This window comes from Pteropus medius, unplaced genomic scaffold (genome assembly GCF_902729225.1).
Source record: "Pteropus medius unplaced genomic scaffold, Ma_sr-lr_union100, whole genome shotgun sequence".
Lineage (NCBI taxonomy): Eukaryota > Metazoa > Chordata > Mammalia > Chiroptera > Pteropodidae > Pteropus > Pteropus medius.
The window spans coordinates 6535573-6545346 of record NW_024354499.1 but is presented as its reverse complement, the minus strand read 5'-3'; positions in this window follow the sequence as shown (position 1 = coordinate 6545346).

The window sequence follows — 9774 nt, the reverse complement described above, 5'->3', positions numbered from 1 at the left end:
GTCACACTGTGGTTGTCCTCCACGTAGTCTCTCTCCACATGGCTTCTGTTACCATATGGTCTCTATCTCCAGCAGGATAGCCTGGACTTCTTTACATGGGAGACAGTGTATTAGGAGAATGAAAACAGACTCTGCAAGGCCTCTTAAGGCCTCCGCCAGAAGTTGCACTGTATCACTTTCATTGAGTTCTATGGGTCACAGCAAGTCACAGACCAGTCCTGTTCAAGAAGGAATATAGACTTCACCTCTAGATAGACATGACAAAGTCAACTTGAAATTTTGGAGAAATTTTTGCCATCATCTTTGGAAACAATATACCACAAGGACTTTGAGCAATTTACTTAGACTTTCTGTGCCTCAGTTTCTCCATCCATCTGTTTGGAAATGAGTTAATACTAGTTCTCAGGTTAAAGGTTGTTGTGAACACTAAGTGAAAAAAATAATATAAAGCACGTAGATGGGTCTAGAACAGTGATTCTCATACTCGATGTGTATCAGAACCATCTGGTGCGGGGACTTATTAAAAAGAGAATCCTGGACCCCACCCCCCAGAGTTTCCAATTGAGCAGGTCTGAGGTAGGGCCCCCAGATTTGCATTTTTAACACCTGCCCAGGTGATGCCAATGCTAGTTTTCAGCCACATTTCAAACAGCACCGGGCTGGCATATACCACGCACTCAATAACTGTTAGCTATTTTTATTTTACAAGAAAAGGGGAAAAGGATTACGACGGCTTTGCTATTTAGACCCTGAAGTCACAAGAAAATGACATTTATTGTCTTTCTCCCCCTGACCCGCAATGGAGATAGTTTATGTGTGTAAAACACACTACAAAGTGGGACTAAATGCTTGGGGAAGCCTTTCAATGCTAGGGTTTGCGGGGACCAGTGGATGGGGAAACCCTCCCTGAGGAAGGGTTTGGAGCTACATGGTGAAAGATGGATAGAAACTAGACAACGAAGGGGTGTGCCTTCCAGGTAAGGGGAAATATATGAATAGATGTTCATCACTCACAGTCGCTATGTGTCTGTTGCATTTAAAGAGTCACTTTTTAAATCAGGCAGTGTGGCAGAACTGTAAGGGAATAAAAGAATATTCATTTCATCCAATCCCCAGGCCTCCACAACCCCATTTTTCTCATCTAGAATCAGGATGCCAAGCTTTGTCGGCTCAGTAGAATTGTCAGCCTGGGCCTCTCTAAGTTGTCATGGTAACTAAAAACCCTCATCCCTCTTTTTTCTTGCAAACTATTCAAAAGAATGAAATGCCATGACACCAGGAACTCCCATTTCTCAGCTGAATTTCTTTCAAAACTGCTTGTTCTCAAGAGCAGAATCACAAGTTCTCGGGTTGGGTCCTCCCTTCTGTGGGTAACCCCTGTCAGAAATCCATTCCTTCTGTGTTCTGAAGCAATAAGTGACCTTGTACTTCAGGTCTGGGAGAGCTTGACATTTGCGGACTGAGTGTTCCCTGAGGCTTTGAGTGTATCTCTGTTTTCTCAGTGAGAAAGAAGTGTATACAGTTTTAATAGCAAATTTATTCCATCCCTATGCCATATCACCCTGCTTGATAAAAATCCTCAGACAAGGAAAATGAAAACATAACTCACCTTCACTTCTGATACCGTAAGGATTAATCAGGTTTTTGGTTTTTTTTTAAGAGTCGGTTCTCATGGTTTCATACCATCTATTTTGATTTAGGAGGATCCTTAAAGCTGTGTTGTTTATGTCGTATACGCTTGTGGTTCACACACTTGAACCTACATCAGAATCTCCTGGAGGGCTTGTTGAAATAGACTGCCGCCATTTCTGGTTCAGCAGGTATGAAATTGGGGGCTGAGAATTTATATCTCTAACAAGTTCCTAGGTGATGTCGATGCTGCTGGCCTGGAGACCACACTCGGAAATATCCATGGTCGCTGAGGCTAGTTAGTAAGGCTCTGAATGACCAATGATTGGCAAGCTCCTGGAAAGCACCTCTGGATAGCCTGTTAAAAGCCAGGGTAGGCCAGGGAGAGGCTCTCAGTACTTGGAGATAGAAGACATCGGTTCTACATCTACACTCCCCTCACCCCGACTAAGTAATAGATCACCTGCAGCATGTCATAAAGTTCTCTAAGCCAAAATTTGATCTTAGAAAAGAAAATATGGCCTTACTTAACCTTGCAAAATTATTATTCCAATTACATACAACAAAGTGTGGGAGGCTGCTCAGTCAGCAGGAAACTGCCAGACAAATAGAAGTTGTCAAGAGTGCTGCTGCCAAGACTAATTATTTTCATAACTGTTGAAGTGAAATTCTATCCATCCCTCAAGGCCACATCAAAAGCTACTTCCTTAGGGGCATGATCCCTAATCCCCACAGACGGAACTGATCCTTTTCTCATCAAAACTCCCACAACACTTGGTTTATACCTCACTTTTGACACTTATTTTTGTCAGGTGTAAAATGTGATAAGTTTCCTGGCCTGTCCACCCCACCCCGCCCCATAGATTCTTAGCTCTGATAAACAGGCACTTTCACTTTTCTGTGCCCCATAACCCATCTTAATTCTTTGCACAGTGTTGTGCACTTTTAGCGTTTCATTAATACTTATTTGAACTAATAAAAAAATGAATAAAAAACTTTACATATCTCTGAGTTCGGTTAGATATGATAACATATACACAGTGTCTACCTTCATTCTCCCACTCCTCCCACACGCTCTCACCATCCTAAAAGTATATAATATATATGCTATGTATATTATATTTAATATATCGTCTTATATATAAATGCATTCACACACAAGTAATAAAGATATAAACACATTCACACTCACACTCACACACACACACACACACGCACACACACACGCAAATAATAAAGAGTGAACTCAAGAAGCTCAAACTTGTGGCCTTTGTGGCTGGCATGAGCTGGGCTTCTAGATACAGCATGGCTCTCCCGGTTGCTGTGGTCTAGGCATCTTCACAGTAGACTCTTTGAAAAATGGAAGCGAGCTTGATAGTGAGCAACTCCCATCCTCAAAACAGATGGTTGACCTCTACCAGGACCAGCTCTTAAGAGAAGAAGCTACAGGACAGAGATAGTCAGACCTAGATCTCCCCTCATAATATGGCATTGTGCTGTGGGCATTGGCCTTGACCATGGAAGCCTAAGTGGAGTCAGGGAAAAAAACAAAAAAACAAAAAAACAAAAAACAAAAAACAGAATTAGTGAGGATCTATGTTTTCAGTTGCCTTAGCCACCAGAATCCTGCAGCTGCAGAATGCCACCCATTCCCCCTGTCTTTCTGGTAGATTTTGGTCATGAAAAAAGACAGGGTGGAAAGTGGGGAACAAAACACTGTAATTTTCATGAAGCCCATCCAGGAATCATTAGATGCTTTTGTCTAACCAGGAAGCCCCTGTACCTTGTCAGCATCTTGGCTAGTAGAAAGGGAAAGCCTGATGAGCCCCTACCATGAGCAGGTATAGATGACTTGCCAATAAGCTTCAAGCTCAGAAGAGGGGTCACTTCTTTTTCTCCATATCTGGACACACTATCCCCTAGGCTGCATGTTTATCTGGAATCCTTGGCATGGGGTGCAGAGGTTAGACCCTGATGGAAAACCTTGGCAATGCTGACTCAAAAAATTTGAGATGAAGTAGAAGAGATGAAGTAGAAGGGACCTCAGACAGAGGTAGCCACAGATGGACCAGAAGATTCCAAGAAACATGGCATTTACTAAAATAGGGGTGACACGACACTAACCAGCACTTATTGTGGTCCCCAACCCAGATAAGGATTTTTAGAAAAAACTCTTTTAGTGGCAGACAGAAATTTTTCATCATTGTAGAAAGTTGTACTGAACAGCGCTGGTCTAGACTATGTTTGAAATTATCTAGGTAGTGGATAATAACATGGACCCCCTCATCACCTGGGCCCTGAAGGCGGTGGTATGACTCTCAGCCAAGTCCTCACTTGGCTGAGCTAATAAATCTGTTTATAGCTACAGTCTCCAACCTTTTTAGCACCAGGGACCGGTGCTCCTATGAGAATCTAATGCCTGATGATCTGAGGTGGAGCTGAGGCCATGATGCTTGTGCTGCAAATACAGATGAAGCTTCACTCACTCGCCCGCCGCTTACCTCCTGCTGTGTGACCAGTTCCTAACAGGCCGTGGACCAGTACCAGTCCCTGGTCTGGGGGCCGAGAACTCCCATACTGGACTCACCAGGAAGTCCCTGAACTGGCCCATAGGACAGCACTTGCTCATGAGAGGGTAAGTGGCTGCCTAGCAAACACTGGAGAGATATCTTCCCCTTTGAAGACAATACAATTCTGATTCAAAAGTTCTTTTAGAATCTCTGCATTGCCGCCCCCACCCAACCCCACTCATTCCTTAAAGGTCTTAGAAGATCAGTTGGCGATACTGATAGGGACAGAAGAGTGATAAGGAGCATCTCAAGGAAGATCCTGTTCTCACACCTGCCTCAGGACATGAACCTTTCCTCCTACGGACATGTTTTCTCTCAGAATGAGGAAAGATGATATCAGAGCTCCATTCCCACTTACTGGGAATCTAGGTTGGAGACCACAAATGGGTGCTTGCTAGTGTAGTGTCAGCTTTTTTTTTTTTCATTACAGCCCACATTTCTTAGAATCTTCTGGCAACATCTTCACAACTGTACCATCCCGTGGGATATATACTCTCTGTTTATACACCCATTGGTAGTCCCATGTGATTTTATCCCAGCCTAGGACATTCATGGACTCACCAGATCCAAGTAAGTGCCAAGACATCAGACACGAAGAAGTGATTGGTTGGTGGCATTACTGTGAAGGCGAGAGTCAGAATGAACCAGGAAGGTATTGTAATATATACATATTTTATAAATAGAAGATTCAGATAAGAAAACAAGGTCCAGGCAAAAGGATTGAGCATGGAAAAAAGAACAGAGATGGGTGGTCTGGGTACCGAGGAGGGTGCCAAACGAGGAGCCCAGGATTCCAGACCACTGCAATAAAGCAAAAATCACAGTAAAGTGAATCATCATCTTTTTGCTGGCAGAGGGTCTTGCCTTCGATTTGTAAAACATACATCATCCGTGAAGCTCAATAAAGCAAAGCACAATAAAACAAGGTATGTCATACACAGTCAACGAAGCCAGAAGCTGCATTCAGGCTTTTCTTTGCTCTCCCACCAGCCCACCACAGCCATGTCCCCTTCACGAGTGCGCAGCACAAATTCCCAATCGATAATATCTGATAACTGCATCTATTTGGAATCTAGCCAAAAATCAAGTCTGAGAAAATGCAAGCATCAAGACTTCCAAACAACCAAAAGAAGGGTGTTAAACTTAACACACTCCTGTGGGATTAGTCTTCAATCTCTCATTCAGGAATTATTGATCTTATTTTACACCCCACCGCAACAAGCTTAACTATCCGGTTTACCAAACCAAAACAAATGAAAAGCAAAAATATAGGCGAGGAGACCTAAAATTGTAAAAAGCAGATATAAGATCAACTCATAAAGCACAAGTTGAGGTCATTTATTTGATAGAGCTTATTAAACTGCTCCATTTTATAACAGTGGCTCCTGGTAATTAATGCATAAATTATTTAAGTTATGTCCAGTGTTCTCTGCTTAAGTCACAGATTTGCCATACGTAGTGGTTCAGAGATTACAGATACTAGTTTATGTGCTAAGCTGTATCTTTTTTTTTATGTTGAACTTGAAGAAAAAAGAATAAACTGCTTTCCTCTCTCAAGACCCGAGGAGACAGAGGCCCTGACACTGCATCTGAAGAACTCTTAAGCCAGATCCTGCAAAATGATGACCCCATCACAGAATAGAGAGGAGAAGGGGGAAGTAGTGTTTAATGGGCATAGAACTCTGTTTAAGATGATAAGAAAAAGTTCTGGGAGTGGATAGTGGTGATAATTGCACAACATTATGAATTAATGCCACTAAATTATACACTTAAAATGGTCAAAATGATAAGTTTGATATTATATATATTTTGCCACAACAAAAATAATTATTATTTAATTAATTAAAGATAAAAAGGGGGCCCAGCCAAGGGCTAAAGAGAGAGCTAAAGAGAGAGCTAAGGGGAGAAGGCCACCTCTAGGAAGGACGTCTGGGAGGCTTGGTCTCCACCATGCAGTCTGAATTGTCCTTTTCTGCATTATAATTACTGCTTGTTCTCACCAAATCCTCAATGAAGGCTACTCTAGGCTGTTCTTTGGGTAAAAAAAGAAAAAAAGGTAGGTCACTCTTGAACTGTGACATAACAGAGCACAGTGGTCACCTAGAGAAACAGTAATGAGAAGCACTGACCAGCAGAGCAGCTTTGTGCAGGGGCCAGAAGGCTTGAGGCTGCAGGTGGGAATGAATAATATGGAGGACACATGACCATGCCCGGAGCCTGTCAGAAACAGTAAGGGAGGGAATTCTCTTGGACCCCCACAGGCCCACAGGCTATGAGTGTGGTACTGAGGCTGGACCACTGGCTACCACCTTAACCTCTTCCCTGATTCCAGAATCTTCTCAGATTCCTAACAAGCCTGGGCCCCACTGCCTGCACTGTGGCACTGGCAGCCTCTTTGAACTTGATTCCAATGTTGCCCAATCCTCCTACAGCTGAAATATCCTGGTCAGTTTCCTCCCTAGTCTATCCCATTCCCCTCATTTCCACTAGAGTTCTCATTTCCCTTACTCCTGGGATACCCACTGCAGCCAGCTTTGCCAAAGCCCCAGGAAGGACCACAGTGTTCCCCTGTAGCTGTCACCTCTTCTCAAGCATGAAGGTCCAGAGCTTCTGCTGACCCAGAGCTCCATCCATTGTCACATACTCAGCTCTGTTTGTCAGCAGGAACTAAAGCTCACTCAGGAGCATCTCACTACTTGGGTGCCTATCAAAATACAGTCCTCAGAGTCCCTGCTCTATGGCACAGCATGGGGCTGACTGGTCCTGGCACTACCCTGTGTAAGCCCTCTCGGGTGCAGCTGAAGGCTCTAACACCAGGTGTGGATGCTGTTTAACCATTTCCTACTTAGGACCCACTGACTGCACCTCCGTACAAGGTGGCTCTATCAGTCAGGGCCCTAGCTTACTAAGCTGAGATGGCACATGCAACTTTAGATAATCGGCTGGCAATTTACTAAAGGAACTATTACAAAGGTGCAGGCAAGGAGCAGGAAACTCACAAGGAATATTGCAGTATCCCAAAGTCAGAAACAGCGTCCATCTCACCCCTAGGTGTGTAGTAGTAAGGGAATGTGTGGCTAAGACACCTGAAGATGGAGAGGCTATGTTGAGAGGGGCTTGCCAAGAGCTGAGACTTTTGGTCAAAAGAAAAGCAGCTTGTGTCCATCCCGCAGAGAGAGAGGAATAATCACATTGTCTTCACTCTCCCTCCCATCTCCTGTGGGGCTCCTCATGGGCTGAACTCAATCAGCAACTGAAGAGTGGGAAGCCCACTGAGGTAGAGCAGATCAGCTTCCTAGGGCAACATGGAAGAATGGAGCATGGATGATAACCAGCACAATGTCCCTGCCCTTGTAGCGAAGCATCACGCACCTGCATGGTGCTGGCTAATATGTACCCAGGGTATGATGGGGACAGAAGATGAAGGTAACATATGTCCTACATAGTTTCAAACTCATACATCGAGATACAAACCCAAAGAAGAGAAAGAAGGAAGGAAAGCAGATTAAAGATCTGAGCAAGCCAGATTTTCCTGCCCACATTCTCATGCCCCCAGCACTGGGTACAGCTCACTCTTTCATTTCTTAATCACTCAATACTAGCTAACTTCCCACTCAGAAACATAACTAACAACCGAATTTTTTAAATCAGCATGTAGAGACTTAAATAGGAAATTTATAGAAAAATAAATACAACTGGCTTACAAATACGAAAAGATGCTCCATTTCATTTATTATTTATGAATTGCCAAGTTACTATTTTTCTAACCTCTCTTACTGGCAAAGATTAAAAAATCTGATAATCCAAAACATCTGCGTGGTTATAAGGAAAATGTTGGTAGAAATATAAATTGGTGCAATTTTTTTAGAGGCACAATTTAAGATACATGGTTAATTTAGCAATTTTACTTCCAGAAATGTATTCTTCTAGATACCCTCCCACATGCAACCAAAAAACTGAACAAGAATATTCATTGCAACATTGTATATAAAAGCAAGTACTGGAAAAATCTTAATTGTTTACCAATAGAGGAATGGCTATAACATGGTTTGTGCATGCAATGGAATATTACATAACAAACTTGAAAATAAGTGCATCTGTGTTCTGGTAAGGAAATATCTCTAAGATATATTATTAGGTAAAAAGCAAAGTACAGACCAGTAGGTATAATATGGCCTTATTTGTACAGGCTTTTTGGTTTTTGCTCTTTTTTTGAGGAGAGGGTTGTTTTTTGGATGGAGACATAATCAGTTGGAATAAGGCATAAGAAAAAAGGTAAGTTCATTTATTTCCACCATTTCTTTTTTAACTCATCCTGTAGATTTGTTCTTTCTCTACTCCAGGATGACATTGCTGGCAGTTTCTATAGTGTTTCAGCTGCTCCTAGATTATTTAAAAGCCTCCCATCGCAGAAGGAGATAAGATGAAGAGGGGGTTGCCCTGACAGACTCAAGGAAAGCCTCAATGTGTACAGGAACAACGTACCCTCCACCCGGGAGCTGAAAGCATGAAGCTTGGTTGAAAGTCTATTTACAGGGAGGTCAGAATCCCTTGAGTTCCCTCTCCAGTCTGCCAAGATAAATAAGGTCCTCTACTCTCTCACCGGATACTATTGATTTAATCTCTGGGAATACGGAAATTAAAATTCAAATGACTTTCAAGCTAGCATCTAGCCTACACCCAGCCAAACTATCAAGTCAGCATGAGGCTACAATAAAGACATTTCCTGACATGCAAGGACTCAGAAAACATACTGTCCTGAAGAAGTGCCTCTCAAACTGTCCTCAGCATAGGAGCCGCCTGCATTAAACTGCATATTCTGATTGAGAGTCTACATTCCTAACAAATTCTAGTGATATTGGTGCTGCTAGTCCCTGGACCACACTTTGAGCAGCAAGATGCTACCACAGTAGCAGTTTTCAAATTGTGGCCGAGGGACCTCTGGGGACCCCTGACATTTTGTCAGGGATCAGTAAAGTCTTAGCTTTTCCAACTACATATCTTTGTCAAGACTAGATTTTCTTCATACATTTCAACTATGACGATACATCACAATAGGTGTGAGCATTGAGCTGCCTTCCATTAAAACAGACATTAAAGAGATTTGCAAAAATGTAAAACAACACCTCTCTTCTCAGTAATTTATTGTTTAAAAATATATTGTTCGTAAAGAATGCTACTTGCGTTAATATGTAATGTGTTTTATTGTTATTTTGAAATGATTTAATGAATATTTGAAAAATTTCTCATCTTTAATTTCTAACAGGATAAATATCAATACATATAACTGCATCTACAAACATTTTGGGGGGTCCTCACTCATTTTTAAGAGTGTAAAAAACTCCCGAGACCAAAATGTTTGAGAACAGCTGTAGGAGAGAGTATACTGTAAGAGGAAGACAAAGGACTTAGAAAATCGGGCTCCAAGGCAGGAAAAATGAGAGCGAAGCCCCCGATAACAGCTGTACTAGTTTTCTCTTGCTGATGTAGCAAATCAGTACACAATTAGTGGCTTAAAACAACACAAATTTATTATCTCACAGTTTCCGCAGAAGTCCAGGCATAGCATGGCTTA